Source organism: Archocentrus centrarchus, chromosome 13 (assembly GCF_007364275.1).
Source record: "Archocentrus centrarchus isolate MPI-CPG fArcCen1 chromosome 13, fArcCen1, whole genome shotgun sequence".
Taxonomy (NCBI): Eukaryota; Metazoa; Chordata; class Actinopteri; order Cichliformes; family Cichlidae; genus Archocentrus; species Archocentrus centrarchus.
Genome location: NC_044358.1, coordinates 6,036,768 through 6,053,670, shown reverse-complemented (window position 1 = coordinate 6,053,670; position 16,903 = coordinate 6,036,768). Strand labels below are relative to the sequence as shown.

Sequence of the window (16,903 nt, the reverse complement as noted above, 5' to 3'; positions counted from 1 at the left end):
CATTCCGATAGATGAGGGGCATCTCAAGGTTGAGTTTCTTACCCAAAGATGTTTCAGCTCATCAGGAGGAGCTGTGGATCAATCCATCGACAAGCAAACCCAGATTAGCCTCTACTGAACTGTTCCAAACCACTTTGGTTTGGAACACTAACTTTTCATCCAAAATTTAAATAGCACAAAATGAGTATGCTAACTTCAGCAGCACATCATGTATAGATTCAGTACCTGATTTAAAAAATGAATTGGGACAGTAAGATTTAAATATCCAATTTAGTAAATGTCACTTGCTTATCATTCCTTATAAAAAATAATCTCTCACCTTCCTCTCCTGTCCTCTTTCTTACATCTTTCTCCATCTATCAGTGTCGTAAATGTTTTTCTTTTTCTCCCTGTAAAATACAGCATTTGCATTTGCCATTACCTGCCACATAAGAAAACATTACTCTGTTTGCACACTCCGGTTCTGTTGCACTAGCTAGATGCTGAAGTACCATGACAGCAGCTTTATATCTGCACCATGAGCACATCACAGGGATTAGAAGAAAAAAGGATGCGTTGAGTCTCATTCACCCAATCACACACATTCATATGGTGCTTTTATCTATATCTAAGCACTTTTTATCTAACATTCGCACACACACTCCAATGGCTGCAACAGGGCCCGGTGTAAGCAGGCCATGGAATGTTATTATTTTCTTACTAGTCCCTGGATGCAACGCCAGGCTGCAGCACACAAAAAATTAACTCCTTAGACAAAAATATGTATTAACGGGACTACCAGAATTAATTGCTCATTATCTGAAGGTGCCGGAATGCTGTTCTGGACGGTTCCAGCCCACTTTAATCCCTGTCTTTAAGCCAGACACTTCACAGGGTATAAATCAAGGGCCCAATCATCAACATTAGGAAATAGAATCTGGTCAGCTAGCCACTTCTTCAGAATATTTAACCCACAGATAAGCTGCATGCTGATTTCAAATTAATTATTTAAATCCTATGAGCAGCGCTAACATAATTACATTAATTTCTATTGTGGTGTGTGTTCTGAGAGTTTCTCACAAACAGTTTATGTACATCTGTAACTATGTGCATATTGTATTTGTTGTCCCTATTTAATTGTATTTTCTTTTCTTTAAAAATTTATCTATTTATTTATTTTTGAATATTTAAATTTTAAAATTTAAATATGCACAGCAAAAGAAGCTATGGATTAAATATATCTGACACAATAATGCTATTGTGCTCGCTTTGGCATAGCTGGTTTTTTAAAGACAACACCAGCCAAATACTGAAGATCCTGGTCAAAATATGAATATGTTAAATAGAAATATATTAACTGAAGTTTAATTGGAGAATGTGAGTCCTGAAATTGCTCTTATGCAATCTAGTGGCGAGAAAATGTAGTACAGAAATAGTGATGAACAGTGATGTTACAAAATGGAGGCTCTTCCCTCAGGAAAAATGTACGTCTGCAGAGAGCACCCAAACCTGACAACAGCCTGTTGTAAGGATAGTCACTGAAGTAGCTTTAATTAGTGACAGCTGATGTGACCAGTGCAGACAAGTGGAAGCAAGAGACAGTGCCCACTAAAGCTGCAGCCTGCATGTTCAGTACAATGCTGCAATTAGAAAGAGAGAGTTTTTTTAAACCCATGTACATCACACTTTTTTAAAAATTTCCACAGATAATATTCACTTTCAATTGAGTTTCCCAAGTTTGTTCTGAAGCGGAGACCCTCTGGAGGCTCCGGAGGAGGCTGACGTTGGCAAAGGAAATTCCTGCATGACACAGCTGGAGGCCAACAACTGCAAATAAAACCCTTGGATAGAACGGCTGGAGGCCGATGATAGCAACGGGACACCTCCAGTGACTTTCCTGGGGGCTGATGTCAGCAGTGGTGACTGGAGACTGGAGGCTCAGACTCAGGTTCACGCAGCATCAGGATTTTGGGTTGCACTAGATGGGGCGGCATAGTCCTCACAGCCATCTCCCCTGGCAACTAAGGCTCTTGCAGCTCCAGTTCAGGTTTCTCAGTATTCTCAGCAGGGCACGCACTCGTCTCCTCCAACAACTGGGGCTGCTCAGCAGGGCACACTGCTGATACCAGGAGCTGAAGCTGAGACTGGAGCCTGACAAGCTGAGACCAGTCCCTGGAGGGGTAGACAGTGAAGCACAAACAGTCTTTGCTGGACCAGCCTTAAAAACTCAATTTTCTGGGGGCCAGGCGTGCACTTAGTAGTCTCTGGGGTTGCCTGCACAGATGCATGATAAACAGTTTCTAAGAGAGCACGCCCAGAATAATCTTTAGTCTCAGAGGCTGCCGCTTCCTAATGCAGCGAACTGTATGCAGCAGTGGCAATGAGTTCTTGAGCTTCAGCACAACAGAGAACTGTTGGGCCATAAAGGCAATAATGTGGAAGTAAGGTGGAAGAGAAGGGAGGAAGCACTCTCCCCAACTGGGCTGCCCATGCCAAACAGTTCGTACTGTAGCTCAAGTTTTAGCTGGGTTACCAAGTGTGCCAAAATGACAAAATCTGGAAACACTGAGAGCCAGGGTAAAGACATCCTCTGTAACAAAGACTGAGTCTGCGCAGTCCATGTCTGATCACATCCTTCTGTCATATCACGGCAGTGTAGGAGACAGGGTTTGGACGCAAATGCAGGACTCTCGAGATGGAATGGAACTCAGGGGCAGATTTATTAAGGAACTTCTTCATCAAAAATACAAACAAAGGCATCAGCTGAACTGGAGCTAATAATCAAACTGGGAATCACAAGACAACATGGAATTGGGAACCACTACCATGGGGGGATGGGACAAGGAGCAGAGGAAAACTCAGACAATAAATACAAACACAGGATAATGAGAGGATGGGAAACAGGTGGGAACACAAGTGGGGATAACTACCCACAATGGACAAGACCAGGGATGTAAAGCAAAATACCAAGCACAGAAGACAGGAGATTAGCAAAATAAAATAGAAAGTTTTCTGTTATTTAACTCAGAGACATAAAATAACCAAAAACTGTCAAAATTCAAAATGTTGGGTTGGAGACCCAGGATCATAACAGAGTGTGTGGCAACTGCTGTGGGCAGACCCATGAACCAGTGAAGATGTGGGGAGATAAAAAAGCAAATATAGATACATATACACTACATACGCAGTCAGCTGTGCCATTTCTGATAAGTTTACACTGAAAGCCTCACGCCTTAAAAATGAACATCTGCAGAACATCCAGGCAATTTCGCTGTGTTTCAAAGGATATGTGAGTTGAGTGTTTAGCTGAGATTAGGGCTCTGCAATTAATTCAATTTCGATTTTGGCTCCAAACAATAACAAAAACAATGTAATCGACGAAAAACAATTATCATTAAAATGATTTTGTCACATTTCACTCTGTATACTCTTGGCCCTGATTTATGCTGCAGGGTTGAGTCTTTGCGGGGCCTACAATGTAACCTACGTAAGTGGCCAGCGATGTTGCCGGCACTTATGCTTGTGCAGGTGCAATATGTGTTAATTACTGTTAATTTTTGAGAGGGACATCTACACGGTAACCTGACCTGCACCTCCTGAAAAATGTAAATACGTGTTGGGGTGACGCAGCCCACAATGACTGTGATTAGTCTATTCAGCACCATCAGTTCCTCCCGTGAATTTCCGGCTACTTTTACAGCGCAGTTTTTTTTTTAATTTATCAGAGAGAGAATAACAATCAGCATCTCAATATAAGGAATAATAATCATAGTATCAATGTAAGGACTCACAGATATCAGTAAATTCCTGGAGGGACATTGCTGAAACTATCAGAACGGACGTGAGGGAATTAACAAAGAAGGGGAAAAAGTAGAGGGACAAATATGTTTGCAACCAAAAAAACTGACCACAAAGAGTGAGGACCCAGGAGGGAAAAAGTCCCAGCACTTTATTTGTTTCAGTTGGCAGCACTGCATGTAAAACACCTGGACATGACCGCAAGGTAATTAGCACAGATTTGCTGCCGGGTGGTGTCTGCACCATCCGCAACACAACTACTCTGTTCAACTAGCTGAAGTTCAAACACCAAATTGTTGCCAGTATAACCAGTTTTTGCTGTGTCGGGCTTAATAATTATGGTTCAATCTGAAGCTGAACATGTTTTTGTTGGCTCTGGGGTATAATGGGCCAGTCTGACTGGAATCAGGGGCGTAGAATTAGATAGGGGCAGTAGGGACACGTCGCTACCAATATCAAATAGCATCCATTATGTCCCTATCAATCAACCAAGAGATTGTAGAAGTGCAATAGATTTAAAGGTGTTAATTAATCTAAGTGCAATAAATGCAGTGTGGTTACAAAGTCATTAAGTAATAATGTTAAATAATCATGATTTAAATATTGACCAAAAAATCATATTCATGATTATCTTTCCATAATCGAGAAGCTCTAGCTGAGATTTATTAACAGTTACATAGTCTGCCAACGTTTTAGCAAAACGTACTTATTGTTTTAGTTAGTTTGAAGTGAATGTTTAAATGTAAACATGGCATCAAACCATATTTTTAAAAAAAAGAAGTTATTGACCTAATTTGTGTGCACAGCACAATGTGCAACATCTACTGCCCCCCAACCCCCACCACACCACACCACACAGGGCTCTTGGAGGGGGAGCAGAATGCGGCTGAAAGCTGGCTCACAGCAGAATTGCTAATGCAAAGCCCTTTCTCAGTGTCTTTTGTAACCGGGAAGATGAAATGGCTGCAGACCCACCCACTCTGGGTAGCTAGGGCTAGGAGTGGGGTGGGGGTTCACGGGAGGTCTTTGCAGAAAGGTGCTGTGAGGACTTTCAGACTGCTGGCTTACTTGGGGTTCCAAGTGTTTTTAAAAGTAGAATAGGAGGCAGAGCCTTCAGCTTTCAGGCCCCTCTTCAGCAGAACCAGCTCCCAGTTTGGATTTGGGAGACAGACACCCTCTCTATTTTTTAGATTAGGCTTAAAACCTTAAAACAAGGGAGATGACTGCCCCTCCCTGAGCCTGGATCTACCAGAGGTTTCTTCCTGTTAAAGGGGAGTTCTTCCTTCCCACTTTGCCAAGTGCTTGCTCATGGGTGGGGGTCAACTGTTTGTTGGTGTTTTCTCTGTATGACTGTAGGGTCTTTACCTTACAATATAAAGTGCCTTAAGGTGACTTTTTTGTGATTAAAATTGAATGTAATTGAAATTGAGGGCATCATGGTGATGGCTGTGTCATTTTTCCCCATCTCAGGTGGCCTACACCCCAAGCTCAAGTGAAAATGACTCCTGTCAATCCAGTGGGAGACTACCTCCACTGGTATTAGATAAATATATTGACTTTTCTCTTCAGACCCTTGAATTGTACCTCTCCATTGGTTTTCTGCAGGTGCCTTTGGTTTCTAACTCATTTTAATGTGTGCCATGTTCAGTTTATTCAAGATTCCTTAGATTAGATTAATTCACATCCTATAAGACTGGATTCTCTGTTTTGTCGTTTTTTGCATCACACATTACATCCACTGATATGATTATTCATGTATACATCTCATAGTATTTCGGTTTTCACACTAAATACAGACAATGCACAAATCAGCACAATCAGACATCGCATGGACTTTGTACGAATAAGCTGCAGGATAAAAACCTGTCTGATCCAACTGAGTTGGACTTTACAATCCTCAAGCATTTATAGAAAGGTTCAGGGCTGCAGTGCATGTGTAAAAAGAACTTATGGTGAAACTGAGAACAATAGCAAGCACATTCTCTCTCTCTCTCACACACACACACACACACACACACACACCAGCCAACTGCACAAACACTGGGGATGAAGCACTAGTACACAGCAACAGGCAACCCCCAGCATGGATGAAGAAGGGATCCAAAGAAATCCCCCAATTCTCTCCCTCTCACACACACAGAGCAAGCTGAAGGAAGGAGGGGCCCTGCGGAGTGCTGGCATTTGGCACGAACAGACGCTTACAAAGCTCTTGGGACCCCAGAGATGAAGGAAAAGCAGGGGGAACGTGAAGGAGGAGGAGGGGTTGCAGCAATGCCATTTCCAGACAGCCAGCCTGTGGAGCAAGGCGCTCAGGGAGAAGGAGAACAAAAAGAACAGAGAGAGAAGCTCCATCTTTTCCTCCCCCTCTCCTCTTCCATGTGGAGGTCAGTGTGCTCAGTAAGGAGGTCAGCCACTTGCAGGCAGTGCTACAGTGCTCTGCAAAATCTCACACATTATCTGCAGTGATGCAGTGAGTCCTCAGATGCAGCCATAGGAAGGTAAAGCCAGAAGACTGGAACAGATAAACTAATTGTAGGCTGTTAAACTAATCAAGGCTATCCTCTTAAGCCCAGCCTGATCCAGCAATGTTGTGCTGTCAAGCACTGGTCAAAGCTACTGGGCTTTATTGTGAAAGCAAGATGTCATGTGAGGCTGAATTTTGAATAAATTTGACTATGAATGTATTTTGGTGAAACCACAAATCGATACCAATCTAATATAGCTTAGATTTAGGGACAAAATATCCACATGCCATTATCATCAAAACTCCCTGTAAAAAGATGGCAAGCTAAACATTTCTGCCATCTTTAAAAGGCAAATTTCTAAATGACATTTCAAACAACTTCCTTACCTCATTAGCTGTCAGAAGTTAACAGGAAAACCTCCTCATACTGTGACACATTATTTAAAGACAACGAGATGGAAATGCTTGGTGGGGATGACATCCAATCAGAACTGATTTAATTTTGTCAGGGTGGGACAAGTTAGGAAAACATCCAATCAAACGCACAGTTGCACAAATATGACCTAAACCCGGGAAGACCAAACTAGTCTGTGATTTGTCTTTACTTAAGATAGAACTAAGTTGTGCAAACAATGTCAGCAGGGAGAAAGAGAAGAGCCGATATATGGACACATTTGTCCTTTGGTGATGTGACAGACAAAATAATGTGTAAACCATGTGGGGCGACTATCTCGGGTAAAAACACGACAAAATCTTAAACAACATTTGCAAACCAGTCACCCAGATCTCCATGCAAAGGTAAGCCTTTTAATGTAAAGTGTTTTTCCCAGTTTAGCGTTTGTGTTTAGAGAAAATCTCCACACCGCGGTGGATTAGCCTTTCCTAATCTTAGTCCTGAACACTGCCCTGTACCTTTCAGAGCGTCCTGCTGTAAAACCCTCGTATTATCTCAGTAAGGTGGTGTTAATGATCAGGTGTGTGGAAGCAGATGAAACGCTAATGTTAATATTATTATTAATATTCCAGATCTTTTAATAAATGTTTAATTTTGTGTAAGTGTGTATAATGACTAATTCAAGGGAACTGAAGAAAAAACATTTACATTTTACACCCTTTATATTTTAGTCGACTAAATTGACTGTAGATTTAGTCGACTATATTCTTACGATAGTTTCGTCGACTAAAACTAGACTAAAACTAAAACTATTCAGATAACTAAATTATGACTAAAACTAAATTACATTTTCGTCAAAAGACAATGACTCAAATTAAATCAAAATTTGCTGTCAAAATTAACACTGGTTCACACAGCATGTCTCATTCCCACACATTCATACAAGCACTTTCTACATCTAGGTACTTTCTATCTACTATTCGCATACTAAATCACACTCCAATTAACACATCGGGAGCTCGCTGTTCAACAGTGCTCTTGCCATCAGAAAGGTGGGTACCCGCTTTATATTGAGCAGGAGGATAAAAACAGACTGTGAATTTATGTCTAATATAAATAACATGAAAAGCCTGTAGCCATGACTAAACATGATTTTTAAACTTTTTTCCACACAAAAAGACTGTAAAAATATAGTTGCAAGTTTAATATAATTTCACAAATATGTCATGTTCACTGAAAATATAAAACAGATCAATTCTAGTTTAATGCTGTAAATACATATCTAAAATTTGATGCATTGATTGAAAATGCCAAAAAATGACAGTAAAAGAAGTATCGTTTCGGTAATATTTTTTTTTCATTAATTAACAGCTTAATTATGGAAGTTTTCACCATGAAAATGGTGGGTAATGTATGAATGTTTTTTTCTGAGTATATAACATTTGCAACTATTAGTAAACTGTCAAAAGGTATAATTACGGTAATTTCACAGATGGCATGTTTTATATTACAAAAATTGGTAAAATTACGGAACAGTCATAAAAACAGAAATGCACACTCTATGCTATTCTTAAGATATCTGTGAAATTACTACAGGCTTGTATCATTAAAAAATACAATCAATATTATCTAATATTGTCTTAAATACCTAAGTAAAGTTTGTCACACTAAAAATGTCAGAACAGTTTTGTAATTTCTTTTATAATATAAAAATATCAATAAGTAAAAGGGTTAAATCAGAAACCATTCTCCAACCAATAGGATTAAGGATTTTATTTCTGAACAGAAATAAGGCATGTAGGTCGGGCACTCTGCAGCGCAAACCCAACAACCGCTTACTTGAGCAAATCAGCACGATACAGGAGGGAAGCAGACTTTACAGGAAGAGGTCATTGTGGATTAGTGGACACTTACAAAGGGAAAGTGTGGACTTTTCAACTTTAGACTGAAAGACTGACCCTTTAGAGTTTGAACCAGGTGAAGGATGACAAATGGACCTTTCAAGACCAACCAGTGTTCCAAATAAGCACCATGGATGTGGGAACTCCTCGTCACACTCTTGAAACCGTGTTTAGAGACGCAGCAAACCCTCTGGCAGCTGCACCTTGGACATGCATTCTGGTCAAACTGGACTACCTGTGCAACCTGAATGAACTGCGTGTACGGTTTCATGCTACCTGTATTGAGAGAAATACTAGGAAAAAGCAAAACCAGGAAAAAAATCTGGATGGATTAGCAGAGAACACTGGTCTTTAGCCACCTTTCCTTGAGGGTGGACAATTATTTCATTGTGTTTCACAGTGAACCTGAACTGCACCTGTTATCAGCTGCACCTGGACTGAAACATGACTTTGCTGTCTAGAAGTGTCCAAACATCTGTAGGTGTCTGCAGCACCAGGGAAACTTGCCATGTTCAGTGTTTTTAACATTTGTTCTGTTTTGTTTGTGTGGCTCATTAAAGGCCGAGCACTTTTATTTATTTATTTTTTTAATAACAAATTGTTAGAGGTTTTCTGTTGTGGTCTGTTAATTAAGAAAATTAAATACTGAGACACAGGAAGTAAGTGTCCTAATTGTTTAAGAGTTGTCATTGTAAAACAAAATCTTATCATTCTCTAATTTATTCAGCCACCGTTTAGTTTTAATTAAGTGAAAAATTACATGAAGTGATAAAGTGGTCTAACAGCAGAAGTAGATTTTTGTTTTTTATTTTTAAAATGTGTTTAGGGACAAGCATAACAAAATGCTGTATTACAGCAGTATTATGACATTATTAAATAAAGTACAGCAAACATTTTATTAAGCAACTCATTTATACATAAATCTATGTAGAATAATATCTGATCAGTTAGTATGTATTTGATAAGCTCTGTAATTAACAGTAGTAATTACAACTACATATTTAATATATATCTCAATATTTTTAAAAACGTAAATCCATTAACTTTATGTTGGTATACGTCTAAAAACATTTTAGAGTTGTTATAATCCATCCATCCATCCTCTTCCACTTATCCTGTTCAGGGTCACAGGGGATGGAGCCTATCCCAGCTGTCATAGGCAGGATACACCATGTACAGGTGTACCTAACACAGAGAGACAGACAACCATTCACATTCACACCTATGTGCAATTTAGAATCACCAATCAACTGAACCCCACTAACTGCATGTCTTTGTACTGTGGGAGGAAACCCACGCAAACACAGGGAGAACATGCGAAATCCACACAGAGAGGCCAGGGTGGATTCAAACCCTGGACCTTGTAACTGTGAGACACCACACCACTGTGCTGCTTGATTTAATCAAAAATGGTAAATGGACTGGTTCTTATACGGCACTTTTCTGCTCCTAATTGCTTTCTACCTAACATTCACACTCTGACGAACACATCAGAGAGCAACGTGGCATTCAGTATTTTAGCCAAGGAGATTTTGGCATGTAGACTGGAGCAGCTGGGGATCGTACCACCAACCTTCCAATCAGTAGGTGACCCGCTCTACCGCCTGAGCAGCTACACAGCTACAGTGGAGTGTTGTCATTTTAAATACAATTACTAGATGAACTACGGTATTTTGCTTTTTTGCTAATGAGTAGTACATAATTTTATTAACACTAATCAAAAAATACAAGATTTTTCACATAAAATTACATAATAGAACCCAAGTAATAACAGTACTTTTCTGCAATTTTAAGCCTGATTTATTGCATTCTATAGTCTTTGGCCATATTATTAGGTAATATCATTGTTTTTGCACATTTAAACCTTTAACAATACTTGGGCCTGTATCTGGGCCCAAAGAAATTGGCCCAAAAAATCCAGGATTGTTAAAGGGTTAACCTTTTATTTAATATAAACTATCTGTAAAAACACACAAGATTTCATGTAAATTTCAAGCTAAAACAGCTATTTTTTAATTTACTGTCCCATAAAAATGCCTTTGGTATTTTAATTACAGAAATATATATTTTTAAAATCAGTTTCATTTATATAGCACCAAATCACAGCAACTGTCACCTCAAGGCAAGCTGTATTTATATTTTGTGTATATATTTTCACGCACACACACACACACACACACACACACACACACACACACACACACACACACACACACACACACACACACACACAAAAAAAACTCGTGAAAAAAAACAATGTTCCAAAACAACAACAGCTCTGCATGTTCCATTCAAGTGCTGGACTCTGGTTAATTTGTGTCATCATAAATATGAATATTCTGTTGCAATTTTCTTTCAATGTTTACATTACTGTCTGTGAGTGATTTATTAAAGCCAAAATAACGTTTTATACCTGCATCACTCCCACAATCAGAATTATAAAATTCAAACAAATTTAATAACCAAATACATCAGAAATGTTTTTTCATGGCTATAATTAAACATGCCACATGGCAGACTAAAGCATCCAGACTGCATTCCAATTAGCCTGTGCATAACAGGTGAAAGACAAGGGGGCGATGAAGGAGGTGTTAGATAGGATAACAGGTGATGAAGAAGAGGAGGAGGTGTTAGGGAAAGAGGTGTGAAGGAGGAGCTGCACAGGCTCTGGCAGCAGCAAGCGAATGAACAGCTATGAGGCTGTTTGGTTGCCTCGCTCGCCTGATGAAAAGTGAGAGGAAGAGGAGGAAGCACCCACATACTCTGCCTCTCTCTCGCTCTGTCTTTCTGGCACACACACACACACACAGAGACACACAGAGACACACAGACACACACACACACACGAAGTAGCAGATATGTCCACGGGTATGTGCGCACTTATCCCCATGGTAAAGAGAAAAGCACAGCCGAGCCATAGACTGAATGCTTCCAACACTGACTCCTACATCCTGATGACCTTTCCATTAATGCAGCTCCACCCTGAAGATCAGACCCTTACTGACTGCTGGCAACGTTGATGATATAGCCTCTCTTTACACACACACACACACACACACACACACACTTACAGTGCGCATTCATACTTTTTTCACTCAATGCCCATGGGACACTTCAGACCAGTCCCAGTTGTTGCTTCCATCTGTTTGTCTGCAGCAACGCACACACTCCCCTCCGAACTAGAACATGTCTGCATCAGTCCAACCTGCACGACTCCCGCACAAAAAAAGGATCCAAGGACTTCCCCCAAGCACGTCCAGATTCGTGAAATAGTACACGATTATTTGTTTATTTATTTATTTATTTTTATTTAATTCCCAGAGCGTTCCAGCTATGGCAGCATTTGAGTTCTACTGTAGGCCACAGCATAATGGAAATAATTAACATAAAGGCGCGAGGGAGGCCTGCTTTCTCTCTTTCTCTCTCTATGTGTGTGTGTGTGTGTGTTTGTGTGTATGTGTGTGTTTTCTAAAGCAAATATTAAAGTTGTTGTATCAGATGCATAATCAATAACATAAGCTGCGCTCGTCCCAATAGAGAGTCTGCGACACGGGTGAAGCAAGCGAAATGCTATTCAACGCTATCCAACGGCAGCGCTCAGCCCGTGTTTCATAATGCAGGTCGTAACGCAAGGAGAACGCAATGACAGTTACACAGCCATCAGGTCCGGGTAGCTGCAGCAGGGACTGGACCTACAGCTGTCCCATACTGCTAAATGTGGAGCCCGCAGCCCGCGGATCATCAGCAGTCACCACAGCGTTTTCCCTCCACGCCGTGTGGCAGCGCGCACTTACTCTGCGTAAAGCCACGGAGCTGCAGCACAGCACGCACAGCAGCATTATAACAGATGTTGCACGGCTCATGTCACCACATCATCCCTCTCTGTCTTCAAGTAAGAATAAAAGAAAACGCACTGCCGGCTTTCGAGAGCCGTTCGCCGCATTCAATTCGCACCTTTGTCCACCCACCCTAACTTTGCCAGCTGAACTCGATGTGCGGTTTCCCGCGGAACTCACCCGGCGACGCTGCAGAATAACCCGGTGAAAAAGTCCGTCCAACTCGATACCATCCACACCGGCAGAGCCCTCCGACACTGACTGCAGAATGTCCGCTTCGATCCGATCCGCGCTCCCGCTCCGCTGCTGCTGCGCGAGCCGCGCGCTCACGACGAGGCCGGGGCGTGTGCAGAGACTCGCGGGCAGAGCGCAACCTGCCGGAGACCCTCAGGTTTGATCTCTCGCCCCGCAATTTTAAGTGTTTCCCTAAAAGAATCTGAAACGAGAAAATAGAAATAGTCATATTTTATATTCAGAAATTATTAAGGATATTTTCAAGGATATTATTCTACCTGCCTCTAAAGGAGATATACTACAAGAACGGTTTAAGTCCAACAATATGCCAAAGAAAAACTCTGAATGGAGAAAAGGCGCAATGGAGGCGGGCTGTGGGAGGATCTCTGAGGCAGAGAGAGCGAAATAGCCTCAGGTAAGTGCAAAAGGAAAAAAATATACTCGAAAAGTTAGCAAATCAAGGCTAACGACTCTGAACAATAATACCACAATGCCTGCAGAATGATCTGAAGGACAAGCCGGCGTCTAAAGAGTATGAGACTGGAACAGGCAGATGGGTAATAGATACGCTAATAAATAAAGTGCTAAAATGTTTCAACACGAACATTGTTCCTGTGGAAAGAAGTGTGCTAAGTGAGCAACCTCTTCATCAGCGACAGCTGAAACATTTAGTTTTAAAATCCACTCTTTGCATTATTGTCAGTTTGACTCCTGCACCTGATATTAAAAGATTGAAAATGATAAAACCAAAAAGCTTTACAGAAATGTATAAATTAAAATCTGTGGCTTTAGCGCTCATTGGGGGGGGGGGGGGGGGCTGAGCTTCACCACTAACACACGATAGCATAAGGCAGTACTGGACAATGGGCAATATCACATCATCTGTCAGACATATCTTCCTTTGTCTTTGTTGTATATTTGTTTATGTATTCAGTTGTGTGTATATTTCTGACTATATTGCTGCTTGTGTGCCTATAATGTAAAAGTACTGGAACTTTAATTTCCCTGATGGAACCCTCCCAAAGGGAAAACATAATCTAATCTAACTGAATCTCTGTGGACATTTAGTTACTCTCAGTATTACAAAGGACTGGAAGAAACTCTCTTCCAGTAAATTTATATTTACCTCTGCAGACTTTACTAAGTGTTTGCTTCATTCTGGTAAATCAGCTGAGTAAAAGCAGTCACTGAAGTACTTGCTTTTGCAGTATGCTTTGGGTCATTATCCATATGCACTGTGCAGCAGTGCCTGATCAGTTTTGCAGCGCTGGCTGAATCTAAGTAGAGAGTAGACTTAAGAATTCATCCTACTGCTTCCATCAGCAGTCACATTCCCATCATTCTAGTACAATCATAGCACTGGACTTAGTTTCGTTGCATTTACTAAATCTAATTATGTCAACTCAATTTATTACAATTTATTAAGCAATGAAACACAATGTTGCATCAAATTGGTCAGATGCCTGTGTTTAGAATACCTAACATTTCAATCTGTTAACAATGTTTTACTGTTTCTAAAAAGTAAATAATTTTTTTTAAAAATGGGGCCCAGTTCACTCTGGCTTCCTCTATCCTAAAGTTTCAGGGCTGCTGGTTTCCTGTATGCTTCATGTCAACAAATCCTGTCAAAAGACCCACTGAACAACAATGTAACAAATGAATAATACATATCAGGATTTGTAAACATGGGTAATACTTGTTAATACACTGCTGCTTTTGGCATTTTCATGTTATTTGTTATCAATACAAAAAATATAGAAAATCTCTAGTCTCACAGTTCAACTGTATAGGAACCATCAGCTGAAATCCCAAAGATAAAAGTGGGAAACACACAATAAATACTTTCTATTCACTCCTGCAACATATCTGAGGAAGCATTTCTCAACATCTGCCATTTATATGTCCCATTTTCAAAATAAAATGTTAAAATTTTGTCTTCTTAATTTAAGAATTCAGATACATTAAATAGCAATCTTATGGGACCTGCAAAAACCCAGTGATTTTCTGCAATGAAAATGTTTTCAAATTAGGATGAATGGAAAAACCAGCTACATACAAAGGGTGAACACACATTGTATTACTTTCACATGAAATAAGTAAATAAATTCTCTTTTTCCCCTTCATCAATCATCTGAAACTAAAATATTCCAAAACATTAATTATAACAGTTCAGCAACATAGGAAAAGGTTTCTTTTTTGATAGATGATTTGCAGTAATTTCCCAGCTACACACTTTCCACTGTGCCACTGTGGTCCAGACTTTCTGCCATATCTTATCTAAATTGTTCCTTCAGAACAGGTTTATTTTGTGTATTCAGTCAAATCATGGCCTCCTTAGCTTGCATCCACATCTCTTTAGACCTCCCCAGATAGCAAAAGACTCCGGGACGGATCCGCCTTCAAGTCAGCTGATTCGCCCAAGCCTGTCACTCATCACCGGTTCAAAATGAAAACGGTGTCGTTTTGATGCGTTTACATGAAAACGGAGTGAAAACGATATGATTTGGAAACGGGCTCCAGAGTAAAGCTTCTGAAACGCTCCGGCCTTCGTCTCCGTGTTAACGGACGAATAACGCTACGTTCACACTGCAGCCTGAAGTGACTCAATTCCAATTTTTTGTGAAATCCGATTTTTTGGGTGTGGTCGTTCACATTTTCAAATATATGCGACTTGGATGTGATCTGTGTGTGAACAGCAGACGAACCTGAAAGTGTCCCGCATGCGCAGTAGAGGATGCGATAACGTCACATGTACCCAGCGTGCTCACTGTTTGCGGAAGTCACACATGTTTTCCTTCCCGCGTCTGCGTAACGGGACGCAGAATAGTGCCGGTCGGATGAATGCGACCTGGCCGTACATACTCAGGTCACATTTGAAAAGATCGGATACGTATCGGATTTAGGACCACATATCCAAGTGGCCTGGGTTGCATTTGAAAAAATCCGATCTGTGTTGTTCAGACTGGCATGAAAAGATCGGATACAGGTCGCATGAGGGCGAAAAAATCCGATTTGGGTCACTTCAGGCTGCAGTGTGAGGGTAGCCTAAGATGCTTTTTGGAAACGGGGGCACTCGCACATGCGGACTATGGTTGCGACCGCCACAGTTTTCCAGGCATGCGCTAATAGATGAACAAGAATTGCAATGGCAGATTCACGAGTGCTTCTTGTGCTGCTCAGTCTTTTGAACTTAAATTAAACTTTTTTTAATCTTCTCTTTATTGAGGATTTTTTCCCCATTGAGTTAGAAAACAAAACAAAAAAACAAAACCCTACATAAAATCAAAAGAGCAAACATCAGAGGACATCATATACATGTTATACCAAACTAAACAACCATATATTTGCGTTGAAATAATTTATAAAGCACTGCCAAGTTGAGTAGAAAATATTAGATTTCCACTTCAATGAATATTTAATTTTCTCCTATTTTAAATGTCCCAAAATATCTTTCATTAAAGCTAAGTGAGAGGGAGGGGTTTTTTGCTTCCAACACAGCAAAATCATTTTCCACACCATTAAAGTCACAAAACAGATCATTCTATCCTGCGTGTCCAACAGATGCACAGTAGTCGGCCTCACACCAAATAGAGCCAAAAGAGGGTCAGGTTTGATCTGTTTTTTCAAAATTTTGGAAAGGGCCTGAAAAATAGTATTCCAGTATGTTATAATGTATGGACAATTCCAGAACATATGTGCTAGTGAGGCCGGTCCCAGTGTGCATCTGTCACAGGAAGGATCAACAGAGGGAAACATCTTTGACATTTTCAGTTTCGATAAATGCAATCTGTGTAAAATCGTGAATTGCAAGATCATGCCTAACGCACACAGAAGTAGAATGAAGCTATTCCTGGGCTTCAGATCATTGATCATCTGTAATGATCATTCCTAGATCTTCCTGCCAAGATGGCAGACAAGATGGCGCTCCTCTGTGTGCGACATCGTGGAGCTCTTGGAGTGAGACTTTTGCTTTGTTTATTATTTTCACTTATTTTCATGTTTAGAGTTAAGGGCACGAAGCGAGTTAACATTAAATATGACCGAGCTGCCTTGTTCCAGCTGGAAGTGAGTAGTCAGAGCTTAATTTTTGACACAAGCGTACTGGACTCCTTCCCTGAACTGCTCACGATGCCAGGTAAAGCCACAGCAGGGGTCTCAGCTGAGGACAACAGGCCAAGGAGGCGACGCGGCAGAAGGGGAGGAGATGACCGGAAGCTCCGCTACCTGGTTAGCAAAGGCAGGCTAACTCTCCTGGTCATATTGTTTGCTAACGTTCAGTTTCTGGATAATAAATCGG

The 16,903-nt window shown here is 40.7% G+C and overlaps 1 protein-coding gene across 1 annotated transcript in view; it reads right to left on the bottom strand.

Annotated features, from left to right (window-relative positions):
* fat3a (FAT atypical cadherin 3a) overlaps nucleotides 1-12,661 on the bottom strand; it is a 217,265-nt gene extending 204,604 nt beyond the window's left edge. Inside the window, 1 exon segment of the mRNA XM_030744086.1 lies at nucleotides 12,553-12,661. The gene's annotated coding sequence lies outside the window, so the exon portion shown is untranslated.
* Nucleotides 12,662-16,903: the final 4,242 nt, after the last annotated feature.